The sequence below is a fragment of the Rattus norvegicus genome, chromosome 9 (genome assembly GCF_021556685.1).
Source record: "Rattus norvegicus strain SHRSP/BbbUtx chromosome 9, alternate assembly SHRSP_T2T, whole genome shotgun sequence".
NCBI classification, from domain to species: domain Eukaryota; kingdom Metazoa; phylum Chordata; class Mammalia; order Rodentia; family Muridae; genus Rattus; species Rattus norvegicus.
The window spans coordinates 13,381,835-13,396,504 of record NC_141542.1 but is presented as its reverse complement, the minus strand read 5'-3'; the positions used below and the strand labels follow the sequence as shown (position 1 = coordinate 13,396,504).

The 14,670-nt window shown below is 43.5% G+C and overlaps 1 protein-coding gene across 2 annotated transcripts in view; it reads right to left on the bottom strand.

Moving 5' to 3' along the window:
- Nucleotides 1-10,173: 10,173 nt before the first annotated feature.
- Nucleotides 10,174-14,670, bottom strand: part of LOC148003328 (putative sperm motility kinase W) — a 37,253-nt gene continuing 32,756 nt past the window's right edge. The window contains exon 9 of one of the 2 annotated variants that reach the window (XM_087568092.1): nt 10,174-10,433. The gene's annotated coding sequence lies outside the window, so the exon portion shown is untranslated. The remainder of the gene's footprint in view (nt 10,434-14,670) is intronic. The other variant, XM_087568093.1, reaches the window with a different exon arrangement.

The window sequence follows — 14,670 nt, the reverse complement described above, 5'->3', positions numbered from 1 at the left end:
CTTTGAGCCTTAATCAGAACACTCTATTGGTTCCATGTTTCTCTCACCCCCTGCCCTTTTCATTTCCACTATCGTTTTGGCTGAGCCCTGCTCAATGTTAAGCTGCTGGGGTGAGGCTCTATTCTAGCTGCCATGACCCTCACAGTCAGTCAACCAGTCTGTCTCTCTCTCCCCAAGCCTTCTCTCCTTTATCTCTAAAAGGCACATCTATGACCTGAAACTGTTCACGTTTAATAGTGTATCCTCCTCCAATGGTTATTCTCATGCATTTAATCATGTATGTGAAAATGTGTACATGTTCCCTGTTCCAGGAAGACTCTACATTCTAAACAAGGCCCATTCAATCCCCTTACCTACTACACTTGTAAAATTTCCCCCTTGATCACTGCTTCCTGGGATTTTCAGGTCACCAGCAGGAAAGCCTTTTGTGATGATTGGTATATGTTTGGCCCAGGGAGTGGCACTATTGAGAGCTATGGCCTTGTTGAAATAGAAGTGTCACTGTGAGCCTTTGCCTTAATACCATGGGCCTAGCAGCCTCCAGATGAAGATGTAGAACCTGCAGCTCCTCCTGCACCAAGCCTGCCTACACACTGCTATGTTCCTGACTTGATTATGACAGATGAACCCCTGAACCTGTAAGCCAGCCCCAATTAAATGTTGTCCTTTATAAGATTTGCTTTGTTCATGGTGTCTGTTCACAGCAGTAAAACCCTAACTAAGACACGCTTTGTATTCTAACACAGTGTCTTCAAAAATAATCAGTGTATCTACACGTAGGAGGCATCAGTGTTTCTCTTCTGTAATCTGTTAAAAGATTGTGATGTTGCACTATGTCTAACCTCTTGTCTAACCTCTTCTTGCCTCTTTCTGGACAGATTTATAAGAAAGATGTGTAAGAGATGATCTACCTATATGAGGAAAACTGTACTGTATTCTAGAGAAATAAAAAAGTTTCATCCAAGTCCTATATTGTGCAGAAAGAAGGCCTTTGGGCAACACAGGGAACAGGAAGTTCAGGTATGCAGCTGTCCTGAGACTCAAAAATGGTATGGAAAAGCCCATCTAGTCTTTGTGTTCATTCAGGAGGTCGACAGAGGGTTTGCCCAGAGGTCACTGACTGCTGGGATAAGCTTGGCTTGGATAGGCTAGCTGCTCTCCTGGCACTAGAACCTGCTTCCTGCCAAAAGGCCTGAACCAGGACCCTGAGCCTCCTACCCCACTTAGTTTCCCATTTGAAACAGAGAAAACATCTTCTTATGATGAGCTTCCATCGGGAATTATTTTTTCAGCTCCATCTTGAGAACCAATAACCACAAGACGGCCCTTTGAGAGCCTGAGAGTTTATCTTGGTCCTCCAAGGGACCCAGCCAGCGGCCACATGGTATCATAGCTGAGCCCAAATTTCTGACTCAGAAGTGACACTCCTCCTAGTTAATCCTGAACTCCCACAGATTCCTCCTCTATCCTGAGTCCTGGGATAAAGGCATACACCACACTGCCAGGGGAGAAGGAACACAGGCGAATGGCCCAGAAAGGAAGCAAACTCACACACGCTCTACCTCCATTTGTCTCTCCCTTATAGAGCTAGAAAAGACAGTCATTAACTGCTCCTGTATTCCAGTCTCTTCATACACATTAGACAAGCAGAGCTCTCAGGTGTCCACCTCACAATGGAGGAAATATTAGGGATAGACTCAGAGCAACTTAACTACCTTGTTCATGAAGAGTATAACTTCAGAGTTCCTGCCATGACAGAAGCCAGTCTATTCAGCCAAGCTAGTGCCAGCAGTCAGAGGCCGCTGGGCAAACCCTCCTTCTGTCTACCACCATAATTAACACAAAGAAGTATTGAGACATTGAATCTGCCTTTTTAAAGTCATTCTGACCACCTGTCCCTGGTCTTGTATCAAACACTGAGGCATATTGACAGCATTAGCCAAATCTTCCCGGCAATGTGACAGGCTGGTAGTATGTTCTACAATGTGACAGGCTGGTAGTATGTTCTAGAATAGAGATTATCTGGTGAGTCCCATATGGACAGAAAAGAAAACTGCTTGCTTAGTGGATGAGAGGTAATTATATCTTTTGGAGTATCAGCTGGGGCCAGCCTGTTGCACATCAGGGAAGCTAGAGCTGTCGAATGGATGGGGTTCTAAATAAAATGGGGAAATTTCTGGTCCTGAACTTTTATTGATTAGGTGTTGAGGAAAGTCCTCACAATACAATCTTTACTAGCCTGGCAATTTTATTTAGAATTGGAGGCTCTAAAACTCACACAGAGATGTCTCAGGCCTCTGTACTGCCCTGCCTGGCTTCATACTGTACAGCAGCAGTCAGGAATTCTTTTAATCTTTCAATGTAAAACTCTACCAGTAGTGAGCTTTCTTCATTTGGCACAGACAGCAATTGAACTGGAGGCATTTCCATCCAGTGCATCCAGGGTGGACTATGAACAGGCAGGAAACCAACCTCCAATTTCAACTTCACAATAGTATTCTATGTTCCCATGGGAGTGGATACCTGAAGGTGGCTTATATTGACTTAGAATATGTCTGTAGAGAGATGCCAGTGTGCCCTAGCGGGCACATCCTGGGAAATAAGGCATAGGCCTTGCCTGCTTTCACTGGATGCCTCAGCTGCAGTCCAAGTACAAGTAATATAACTTCAACATGACAACCTAGGACACTAGACTGGCTAGCCGGTTCGATTGGCAGACTTCTTTCGATTGGAGCCAAGAGGCCACAGATGAAGACCGATGACCCTCTGAGGGAACTGTACCTGTCATTTCCTAGGAGGACAGAACAGCTTCATCCCCTCATTCTTCCAGGTCCCCTCCCTGCTGTTGTGTTTGCAGCCTCCCTTTATCCCTGTATTCCTCCCATCACAGAAGTCATAGTCTGCTGCATGCAGCCTCAGTTTATCTGTGTGCTAAGGAGCCTCACTTAGAGAACTTTATCAGAACCGTATATTCCTCCTAACAGGGGAGGAGCAGCAATGAAGGGAAATGAATAGCGTTTTTTCCTGCCTCACTTTGGAGGGGGAGTAGGGTTTACCTAAGTCTTCAACACAGTGATAATAGAAAGACGTTCTTGGAATCTTGTCTAAACTAGCACTTCCCTACATGTTAGGAACCATGAAGATGCCCAGACAGGCTTCCCTCATCCCAAAATATGTGACAGAAAAAAAGAGGGAGACAGTGTGAGATAGAGACAGGGAACCTAAGAATGGCTTTGAGGGAACATGAGATAACTTAGTGTAGGTAATTCTCTGTACTAAAACAGTTGAAGAAGAAGGTTTGAAAGAAAGAGTGCAAACATCTTCACTCACATTCATGTCCTCACATTTTTTCTACCACTGGATGTTTACTGCATTTGTATTGGCTTCCAGAGCTATGACCGTTAGGGTTCAAATAACCTAACAGAACAAGCTAGGTAAGAGGAACGTAGTTATTTTTGCTTTGCCCATAGCTGGTCTGCTTGTTAGTGACCACTAAGGTGGTCTTCAATCCTGATGCACTTTACTGAATGTACAGCCAGGGCTAAGGAGAATTTAGTAATGTACCCATATCAATGATTCCCAGGAGAGACAGCAGAAGTGAATGTTTGGCTCCACCTTGTGGCATTGATTCTAAGTATGTACTTTCCCAGGGCAGAGTTGATGCCCAAGAGACCAGAAGAGTATGAAGTGGACATTTTGCGTTGAAGCCACTAGAGGGAGCATGTTGCCGCCTGTTACCTGAGAAAAGAGAAGTCAGCTCTTTAGGGCCAAGCTTATGGACTCAACACCTTCCTTCCCACACAGCCTGCCTGACAGAGACACCTGCACAGGCACAGTCAACACCACCTATTTCAACCAAGACCTGCCCAAACATGACCCTAAAATTGGCCAGTAATCTTCATCTCCCAGAGAAGGAAACTGAGGCCCAGAGGTGCTCCGTAGCTTGCTCTTTTGGACAGAGCAAGATTGGGTGGTACACTATAGAAACCGGACCAGATATTTGACTCAGATATGATGACCACAAACACACTGAGTCCCCTGTAGTTTAGTGTGTACACTACAGTCCAGAACTCACTGCCAATGCTCTCTGTCTCCTCAAATCTACAGGTTCTGTTCAACAATATCTCTGGTCAAAGATCATTTTCACTGTCCTTGCATTCTGACTCATCTAGAAAAGTGCTAAAGAAGATGGTATATGAAATGCAGCGTATAATCCAGACAGGAGGTTGGGAAACTGCTTAATTCCTTCCTCTTACAGCCTCTTTGTGGCACAGAAACAGGCATACAGGCCAGAGCAGTCCCTGAAGGCAGCATTTGCTGAAGAGATCCACTGAGTTCTTTCACATGTAGGTCACATAAGGGGAAAATAAACATTATCCCTGCTTCATTGGGTACTGAAGTCCACCAAAAATGAACAGGCTGTTATCTGAATAGCCACAGGATTAGGCAGGTGAATGAATGTTTCTGGCAGCTTCACCATGAGGCTAAAATAAGCCTTCTCCTGTAGATAGTTGTCATCCTTACTGCCATCTCACAATTCAACTGCCCATATACACCACTAGACAGGAGTATACCACTGGGCAATGCAAGGGGTGTTAGCATGACTGAAAATAGTCCGTGCATGGGGGCAGTAGTACAGGTACAGGCAGAGGAACTTACTGAGTGGGACCTGATGCCATTCACAGTAGAAGGCTCAAGACTGCAAAATCCAGAAACACACAACACACAGAAATGCATAAGCACTCCAGCAGGGTCCAGTTAGGCCTGAAACCAAACAGTGTCTTACAGGCTATGGTGGCAGGGGATGGAGTTTCTAGGGAGCCTGAGTAGTACTGCATGATTGAGTTGGCCTCAGGATTGGGGCTATCCAGAGGGGCCTGTAGTAGGTGCAGTCCCTGATACAGATGATTAATTCAGGAGCATCAGGGAGAAGTTCTTATGGACACAGTAGTGTATCTTGTGTGTCAACAGTAGGGATCTGAGATATACTGGTCTATATAAGAAACCAGGGCACTACTCAGCAATCCAGTGTGTGTGTGTGTGTGTGTGTGTGTGTGTGTGTGTGTGTGTGTGTGTGTTTGCGTGAATGTGTGTGTGTGTGTGTGTGGTGGGGTGTGTGAATGTGTGTGTCTGTGTGTGTGTCTGTGTGTGTGTGTTTGTGTGCGTGTGTTTGTGTGTGTGTGTGTGTGTGTGTGTGCCTGAGTGTGTGTGTGTATGGTGATGGGCTACAGAGTGTAATATGGTGCCTTCTCATCAGTGAGTGTGAAACTAAGGTAGATTGCAATATATGGATGGCATCTGTTAATGTGAATGTATGTGACTGGATCCATTCAATATTCTTTGCAGCTTGATATCAAGAGTACATCAATGCTTAGGAAGCAATAATGATACTGTAGCCTGTGTGGATACAGCTGTGTTTGCATGGGACATGGACCAACAGGGCCTGGTACTGAGAAGCTCATATGTACTTGAAAATACCCACATTCCATACTAGGTTTGTCACAATTGTATGTGACCAGCACATGATATACTGCAGACACTAAGTCACATATCCTGAGGCATGCCACCTTGATTCCAACACAATGCTCAGTGTAAAACCAAGTGGGAATTTCCTCACCTATGGCCCCAATATACACAGTAGTGTATACTGTGTGTCAACAGGAGGGATCTGAGATATACTGGTCTATATACGATACCAAGGCACTACTCAGCAAGCCAGTCCTGCTAGGTATCTAACCCAACTCCCCTCAAAGCCCTAAATTGACTTTCAGTTTGTCTAGGCTATTCCTACATAGACAAAGATCCACAAATATTGCTAGAAAGCAGGCCCTGCTGGACATGCCCCTCTACATCACTGTAGCTTTACATACAATGGAATGTGTTCAATACACTTAACACCCTGCTGGGTACAGCAATCAGTGCTACGTAAAAGGACACACTGCACACTCCTGATTGGAACATCACCACCTACACATGCTGTGATGTCTGTCCCTGATTCTCACTTTGACTACATCTGTAATACACTTCCATCCAGAAATAGATGGCACATCTATGATCCAGATCTTGAAGACACAGGCTTCTGACCCAGAGTTTGACATGGAGATCTTGAGGCATAGTGGACATGAGAATGTTAGGTTGAGACAAAGTAATTCATGCCTTTAATCCCAGGAGACTGAGACAAGCAGATCTCTGGGTTCAAGGTCAGCCTGGGCAAAAGCTAATTCTTGATCTAGGTGTGGTGGTGAACACCTTTAATCTGAACCATACCTCTGGAGGTCTATATTAGGACATTGAAGAAGGAAGACTCGCTCTACTTTGCCTCTTGCAGTTCCTTGCCAGCACATCTGTTTGGACCCACGTCAGGATTCCAGCATACACAGAAGACCAGATGAGACAATTAGCCTAGGGGGACTGAGCAACTACTGGATTCTTAGACTTCCCATTCTCAGATGCCCATTGTTGGGTTACATGGACTGCAGACTGTAAGTCATTACAATAAATCCCCTTAATTCATAGAGACATTCCCTAAGTTCTGTGACTCTAGATAACCCTGACTAATACACATGATGCATAGGTGGCAGGTTATCCAGTCATAACCCTCCCTTACAGCCAAAGCTGTAGATACACTACAACATGTCAGCTCAGGATGATATACCCGCCTATAACCAAAGACTCATACATGACTGGGTAACAGGTCCTGCTAAGTATCTAACCCCACTCTACTCAAAGCCCTAAATTAACGTTCAGTTTATCTAGGCTATTCCTACATAGACAAAGATCCACAAATATTGCTGGGTATAGGGTCCTGGTAGGTACCTATTCCCCACAGTCAAACACAAACACACACACACACACACACACACACACACACACACACAGAGAGAGAGAGAGAGAGAAAGAGAGAGAGAGAAAGAGAGAGAGAGACAGACAGAGACAGAGACAGAGAGAGACAGAGACAGAGACAGAGAGAGAAGAGAGAGTGGAAAAGAGAAGAGAAGAGAAGAGAAGAGAAGAGAAGAGAAGAGAAGAGAAGAGAAGAGAAGAGAGAGGAGTATTATAAGGATACAAGAATTCAGGTTCTATATGTTGTGGCCTCACACAAACAAAGCCTACATGCTTGTAGGTGGACCATCATTCTATGTACTCACTAATCTAAACTCAAATTCTCACATGTGCCTAGCTATCACTTCCTGCTAGGCTCCCTGTCAAATACAGTCAAGTCAAAACGCAGGGCTAGGGGTCATTTCTCCCTTCAATACTGCCGAAGCCTAAGTACAAACCTATAAATAAATGTTCTCTCCCCTCGTTCTCCCTTTTCTCTCTCTTCTCTCCCTCTCCCTTTCCTTGTTTCACTCACATGTGCAGGTGCACTCACAGACACTCATGAATACAGTACAGTGCTAGGGGACACGACTACCTGGACAACCTCTGCCTTAAAGAAAATGCGCTTTATGCATTTTAATTCTCAGTTCCTGCTAAGGGTCTTCTCTCTTACAGGAAAAGCCCAGCATACACATCCAAGTTTATGCTACATAACTCTATCCGAACCCAACTAGCTGTTTCAACCTTCTACATACCCTCTGGCTGAAAGCCACGGTGACAGTGTTGCATATTTGGACTAGCCAAGTGTCAGGTTTGATTTCTGTCTTCCACTACATCCAGAGCATCCCATGCTTGTGCGAGTGGCAGACCTGGCACCCTCTTCTCTATCCAAAGACATACAATCACATGGTATGCTCGGTGTCAGGTCCTCCCGTATGTACCTTCCCCTATAGTTAATGCCTTCACACACACACAGCTGTGTCAACTCCTGCTAGCAACACACTTCCCTATAACAGAAGCTGCAGCACGAGGTAAGACCTTGACTATCTCAGGAACACAGCGTCTTTGTTCTCTCAGAAAACATTTCCCAGATAAAAAGATAAAAGATTTAAAAAAAAAAAAGGCTACTGTGATGTCTAATCTATTGTAATGATTTTCAAAGTAAAGAAAAAACTGGATGCTCTTTAACGCTTTAAGTTCGTCCATTAAATAAAATGTACAGGAAAGCCCAAAAATGAAGTTTCTTTCTTTTTTTTCTCCATCTTTTTTAAATTGGGTATTTCTTATTTACATTTCAATTGTTATTACATTTCCCAGTTTCCAGGCCAACATCCCCCTAACCCATCCCCCTCCCCTTCTATATGGGTGTTCCCCTCCCCATCCTCTCCCAATTACCGCTGTCCCTCCAACAACAATCCCATTCACTGGGGGTTCAGTCTTGGCAGGACCAAGGGCTTCCCCTTCCACTGGTGCCCTTACTAGGCTATTCATCAATACCTATGCAGTTGGAGCCCTGAACTGAAATTGTAGAGGAAATATTGGCCCATCCCTCCCACATACAACAGGGCACTTTGTCTCAGGCCATCTATACCTGGTACATATATGACAGATTCCTTTAGATAAACGAGTCTGAAGAACTGGCTATGCTATAGTATCAGGTATGGAGGCAGTCCAGGCACAGGCCCTCCCTGCCCATACCACTTATCAACAGCCTGAACTAATAGCTCTTACCCATTCCTTTCAATTGGCATAGGGAAAAATCTTTAAACCTCTACCCAAACTCTAATTATGCCTTCCATACTTTCCTATCACAACACTGATGTCTGGAAAGAGCATGTGTTACTTACAACAGAAGGAGGATCAATAACCAATGGGGAACAATGGGGCCATGTAAAAGGCTCCAATCTCCCCATAGATATTGGTATTGTCCACTGCAGATCCCACCAAACAGGCAACTATATCATCTATAAAGAAAACAATGGGGCCGATAAGGCAGCTAGAGCTATGGCCCTTAAAGATCAAGACTCATTTTACCCACTACAAGACATTCTCACACTACAATCCACTTCCCACCATCACGCCCTAACACTAGTCAAACTCAGTCTTATCTACACCAGCTGCTTCACCCAACAGCTAAGCCTTATCTCACTTTCTTTAAACCCAGATTCGAGCCACCACTGCCTCTTGCAAAAATTTGTCAGATGTCAGACCTCAACTCCAGGTACTGTAACACACACACCCCTGTTTTAAACCCACCAAGGTAGAAGTTTCCTTCCTGGAACTGACTGGCAACTTGACTTTATACACATTCCCACCATCAAATGTATCAAGTACCTCCCGGTCTTGGTTGACACCTTCTCACCACCAACAAAAAAAAGGGCTCAGACAGTCTCTAATCTCTTCTTCCATGAAATCATCCCTCAACTTGGAATTCCAACCTCCCTTCAGTCAGACAATGGTCCCAAATTCACCTCTTAAGTCTCTCAAACACTAACTAAAGCCCTCAGCATTCATTGATATTTTCATATTCTGTATCATGATCAGCACTCAGGAAAGATAGAGTGGATTGATCACTCCTTAAAAATCACCCTTCTCAATCTGTCACAGGAACCTTGCTTAAATTGGGTGAAACTCCTAGTGCTGGTTCTTTTCAGGCTATGGGGCTTTCCCCAATTAACCGCTTGTAATCTCATCCTTAGAGCTCAAGTTTTGATGACCAGATCTGACTCCCAGTTTTTAACTCAAATCATCTCATCTACCTAATCAACTGCTGACTCCCTTTCTCTGTCATTTCCACTCTGCCCCATCCTATGGAACTTTACTGACCACCATCTAACACTGCCACACAGTATATCCTGTCCACTCCCTATCAACACTGGAGATCAGGTCCCTGCTGCACATCACCCTTCACCTCTTTCTTCTAAAGGCAGAGCCCCTTTGAGGTAATTCTCATGAACACCCAATGTTGCAAACCTTGAGGGATTTTGACATTAGATTCACCTGTCTCACCTCAAGCCCTTTACCCCTCCACCTAAAAACGACCTCTCTTCTTACACATAAGCTCCCAACAAGACCCTGCTTCCTTAGGATTCAAAGGATGTCAGGACCATCCATTTTATCCCCCAATTACAGAAAAATGAAGCTGCACTCCAGGGACTGTGTTTGGCCGACTTGATTGGGCATGGGTTTCTCCTCTTCACACTCTTGTTCATTTCTATCCAGGGTAGCCATTACATATGGAGATTCAAAGTTCTAGAAACCAACTCTTATGACAAACCATCTCTCCAAATAGAGTCAGAAAACTGCTCTATAACCAGATGCCAGAAGCCAATCAGAGTTCCCACTATCCCTGTGTCCACCATTCCTCTTTAATCAGACAAAGAATTATTGTAAGGAATGGCCAGAAAGATGATCTTGCCAATTACATATTTATGCATCACAGACCAATCAACTCTTCGATGTATGATGCCAAACCTTCTTCTTCTATACCCAGGACCCATGAAATCCCAGCTGGAAAAAGTTGTTGTTCGTAAACTATACCACACCAACAAACCTGGGCTCACAATAGCAGGATTCATTTCCAGAGAAAATATATCTCAATTATCCAACCCCTGGAAATAAAAGAAATAAGAGAAGTAATTAACTACTCCTCCAAGGTCATTGCTTCCTTAACAACTCTTCTCTGAATAATACAAATTTTTCATTTCACCTGCTTCAGACTCTAACCTCAGCCTATCAGCTCCTTATGTCCCCCAACCTGGCTGCTTTAGAGATAGAGGGTTGATGGCATATTGTGTGCCCCCTGGAACCAGTTCACAATTACCACTTACAACTTCTCCAGTGACCCTGTCAAATAACCTTTCACCAAGTGCCCTGAACCTGGTGTTGCCATGATCTCCTACCTTCTCTACATCACCTTCTTTACGTGGCAGACTGTTTTAAGGCATCCAAGTCACATTCCATAGGAACACTAAGTTTGCTAGACAATAACAAAAACATAACTCTCAATACTCATGTCTACCACAGTGCCCAACAGTCCAGAACACCAAAGTTCTTTGTAGTACCCAGGTATATCATTGTATACCTGCCAGGTGGTCAGGAGTTTGCACCGTACTCTATCTCTTCCGTAAATGATGGGTGATCCATGAAGAGGAGCCCCTACGAATCCTAGTCATGGACTCAACAGCTGCCCAAAATACCAGGCAATTCAAATCATTCCACGCCTGACTGCTGCAAGAAAAACCACAGGTGTTGCCACTGGAAAAGCAGGACTGGCTGCCTCCATAAACTTGTAGAATCAGTTCTCTTCCCAGTTTATCCAAGATCTTCAACAGGTGGCCCAAACACTACCCACTCTCCAAGCACGGAGCAATTCTCTGGCAGGAGTGGTACTTCAAAACCAACAAGGACTAGACATTCTTACAATTGAAAACAGTACCCTTTGCATTTTGCTCCGAAAGGAATGCTGCTTGTACATCAACCTGTCAGGTATAGTAAAGAAAAAAAAATCCAACAATTCCAAGCTGACCTGCAAAACTACAAGGAACAACTCAATTCCTTTCATACTTGGCCTTTTGCAAACCCCATATGAAAATGAATACAGTCCTTTCTGACCCCTCTTCTTCTCATTTTTCTGCCTTTATTATTTGCATCATCCTCATCAACCTCTTCTCCACATGCCTCAAATGACAAATCTAAAAAATTTTCCAAACAAATGTAAAATGAGTTCCTCTTATAAGAATACCAGCTGACTCCTGAGACTGCAGAGCAGAAGAGACCACCAACACTGCCCACCCCTGCCCACATCACGAGCCCAAGAGGAAACTGTATACAGCCTCTGGGTTCCCGTAGATAAGGGCACAGGAACAGCAGGTCCCCTGCAACTGAGACACCGCCGGAACCTGAAAGGACCAACTGGATAAACAGTTCTCTGCACCCAACTCCCGTGGGAGGGAGAGCTAAACCTTCAGAGAGGCAGACATGCCTGGGAAACCAGAAGAGACTACATACACTCTGCCCACATCTCTGACTCCAGAGGAAAACACCAAAGGCCATGTGGGACTCTGGTGCACGGGGGCTCCCGGAAAGGGCGGCACAGGTCCTCCTGGTTGCTGCCCCCTCGGAGAGCTCATAAGCAACACCCCACGAGCAAACTTGAGCCTTGGGACCAATGGTAAGACCAACTTTTCTGCTGCAAGTGACCTTCCTGTTGAACTCAGGACACAGGCCCACAGAAACAGCTGAAGACCTGTAGATAGGAAAAACTACACACCCGAAAGCAGAACACTCTGTTCCCATAAATGCCTGGAAGAAAACAGGAAAACAGGTCTACAGCACTCCTGACACACAGGCTTATAGGACAGTCTAGCCACTGTCAGAAATAGCAGAATAAAGTAACACTAGAGATAATCTGATGGCGAGAGGCAAGCACAGGAACCCAAGCAACAGAAACCAAGACTACATGGCATCATCGGAGCCCAATTCTCCCAACAAAGCAAACACGGAATATCCAAACACACCAGAAAAGCAAGATTTAGATTCAAAAGCATATTTGATCATGATGCTGGAGGACTTCAAGAAAGACATGAAGAACTCCCTTAGAGAACAAATAGAAGCCTACAGAGAGGAATCGCAAAAATCCCTGAAAGAATTCCAGGAAAACACAATCAAACAGTTGAAGGAATTAAAAATGGAAATAGAAGCAATCAAGAAAGAACACATGGAAACAACCCTGGATATAGAAAACCAAAGGAAGAGACAAGGAGCCGTAGACACAAGCATCACCAACAGAATACAAGAGATAGAAGAGAAAATCTCAGGAGCAGAAGATTCCATAGAAATCATCGACACAACTGTCAAAGATAATGTAAAGCAGAAAAAGCTACTGGTCCAAAACATACAGGAAATCCAGGACTCAATGAGAAGATCGAACCTAAGGATAATAGGTATAGAAGAGAGTGAAGACACCCAGCTCAAAGGACCAGTAAATATCTTCAAAAAAAATCATAGAAGAAAACTTCCCTAACCTAAAGAAAGAGATGCCCATAAGCATACAAGAAGCCTACAGAACTCCAAGTAGATTGGACCAGAAAAGAAACACCTCCTGTCACATAAGAGTCAAAACACCAAACGCACAAAATAAAGAAACAATATTAAAAGCAGTAAGGGAAAAAGGTCAAGTAACATATAAAGGCAGACCTATCAGAATTACACCAGACTTTTCGCCAGAAACTATGAAAGCCAGAAGATCCTGGACAGATGTCATACGGACCCTAAGAGAACACAAGTGCCAGCCCAGGATACTGTATCCTGCAAAACTCTCAATTAACATAGATGGAGAAACCAAGATATCCCATGACAAAACCAAATTTACACAATATCTTTCTACATATCCAGCACTACAAAGGATAATAAATGGTAAAGCCCAACATAAGGAGGCAAGCTATACCCTAGAAGAAGCAAGAAACTAATCGTCTTGGCAACAAAAAAAGGAGAAGAAAAGCAAACAAACATAAACTCACATCAAAATATGAATATAACAGGAAGCAATAATCACTATTCCTTAATATCTCTCAACATCAATGGCCTCAACTCCCCAATAAAAAGACATAGATTAACAAACTGGATACGCAACGAGGACCCTGCATTCTGCTGCCTACAGGAAACACACCTCAGAGACAAAAACAGACACTACCTCAGAGTGAAAGGCTGGAAAACAACTTTCCAAGCAAATGGTCAGAAGAAGCAAGCTGGAGTAGCCATTCTAATATTAAATAAAATCAATTTTCAACTAAGTCATCAAAAAACATAAGGAAGGACACTTCATATTCATCAAAGGAAAAATCCACCAAGATGAACTCTCAATCCTAAATATCTATGCCCCAAATACAAGGGCACCTACATACGTAAAAGAAACCTTACTAAAGCTCAAAACACACATTGCACCTCACACAATAATAGTAGGAGACTTCAAAACCCCACTCTCATCAATGGACAGATCATGGAAACAGAAATTAAACAGAGACGTAGACAGACTAAGAGAAGTCATGAGCCAAATGGACTTAACGGATATCTATAGAACATTCTACCCTAAAGCAAAAGGATATACCTTTTTCTCAGCTCCTCATGGTACTTTCTCCAAAATTGACCATATAATTGGTCAAAAAACAGGCCTCAACAGGTACAGAAAGATAGAAATAATCCCATGCGTGCTATCGGACCATCACGGCCTAAAACTGGTCTTCAATAACAATAAGGGAAGAATGCCCACATATACGTGGAAATTGAACAATGCTCTACTCAATGATAACCTGGTCAAGGAAGAAATAAAGAAAGAAATTAAAAACTTTTTAGAATTTAATGAAAATGAAGGTACAACATACCCAAACTTATGGGACACAATGAAGGCTGTGCTAAGAGGAAAACTCATAGCGCTGAGTGCCTGCAGAAAGAAACAGGAAAGAGCATATGTCAGCAGCTTGACAGCACACCTAAAAGCTCTAGAACAAAAAGAAGCAAATACACCCAGAAGGAGTAGAAGGCAGGAAATTATCAAACTCAGAGTTGAAATCAACCAAGTAGAAACAAAAAGGACCATAGAAAGAATCAACAGAACCAAAAGTTGGTTCTTTGAGAAAAACAAAAAGATAGATAAACCCTTAGCCAGACTAACAAGAGGACGCAGAGAGTGTGTCCAAATTAACAAAATCAGAAATGAAAAGGGAGACGTAACTACAGACTCAGAGGAAATTCAAAAAATCATCAGATCTGACTATAAAAGCCTATATTCAACAAAACTTGAAAATCTGCAGGAAAATGACAATTTTATAGACAGATACCAGGTACCGA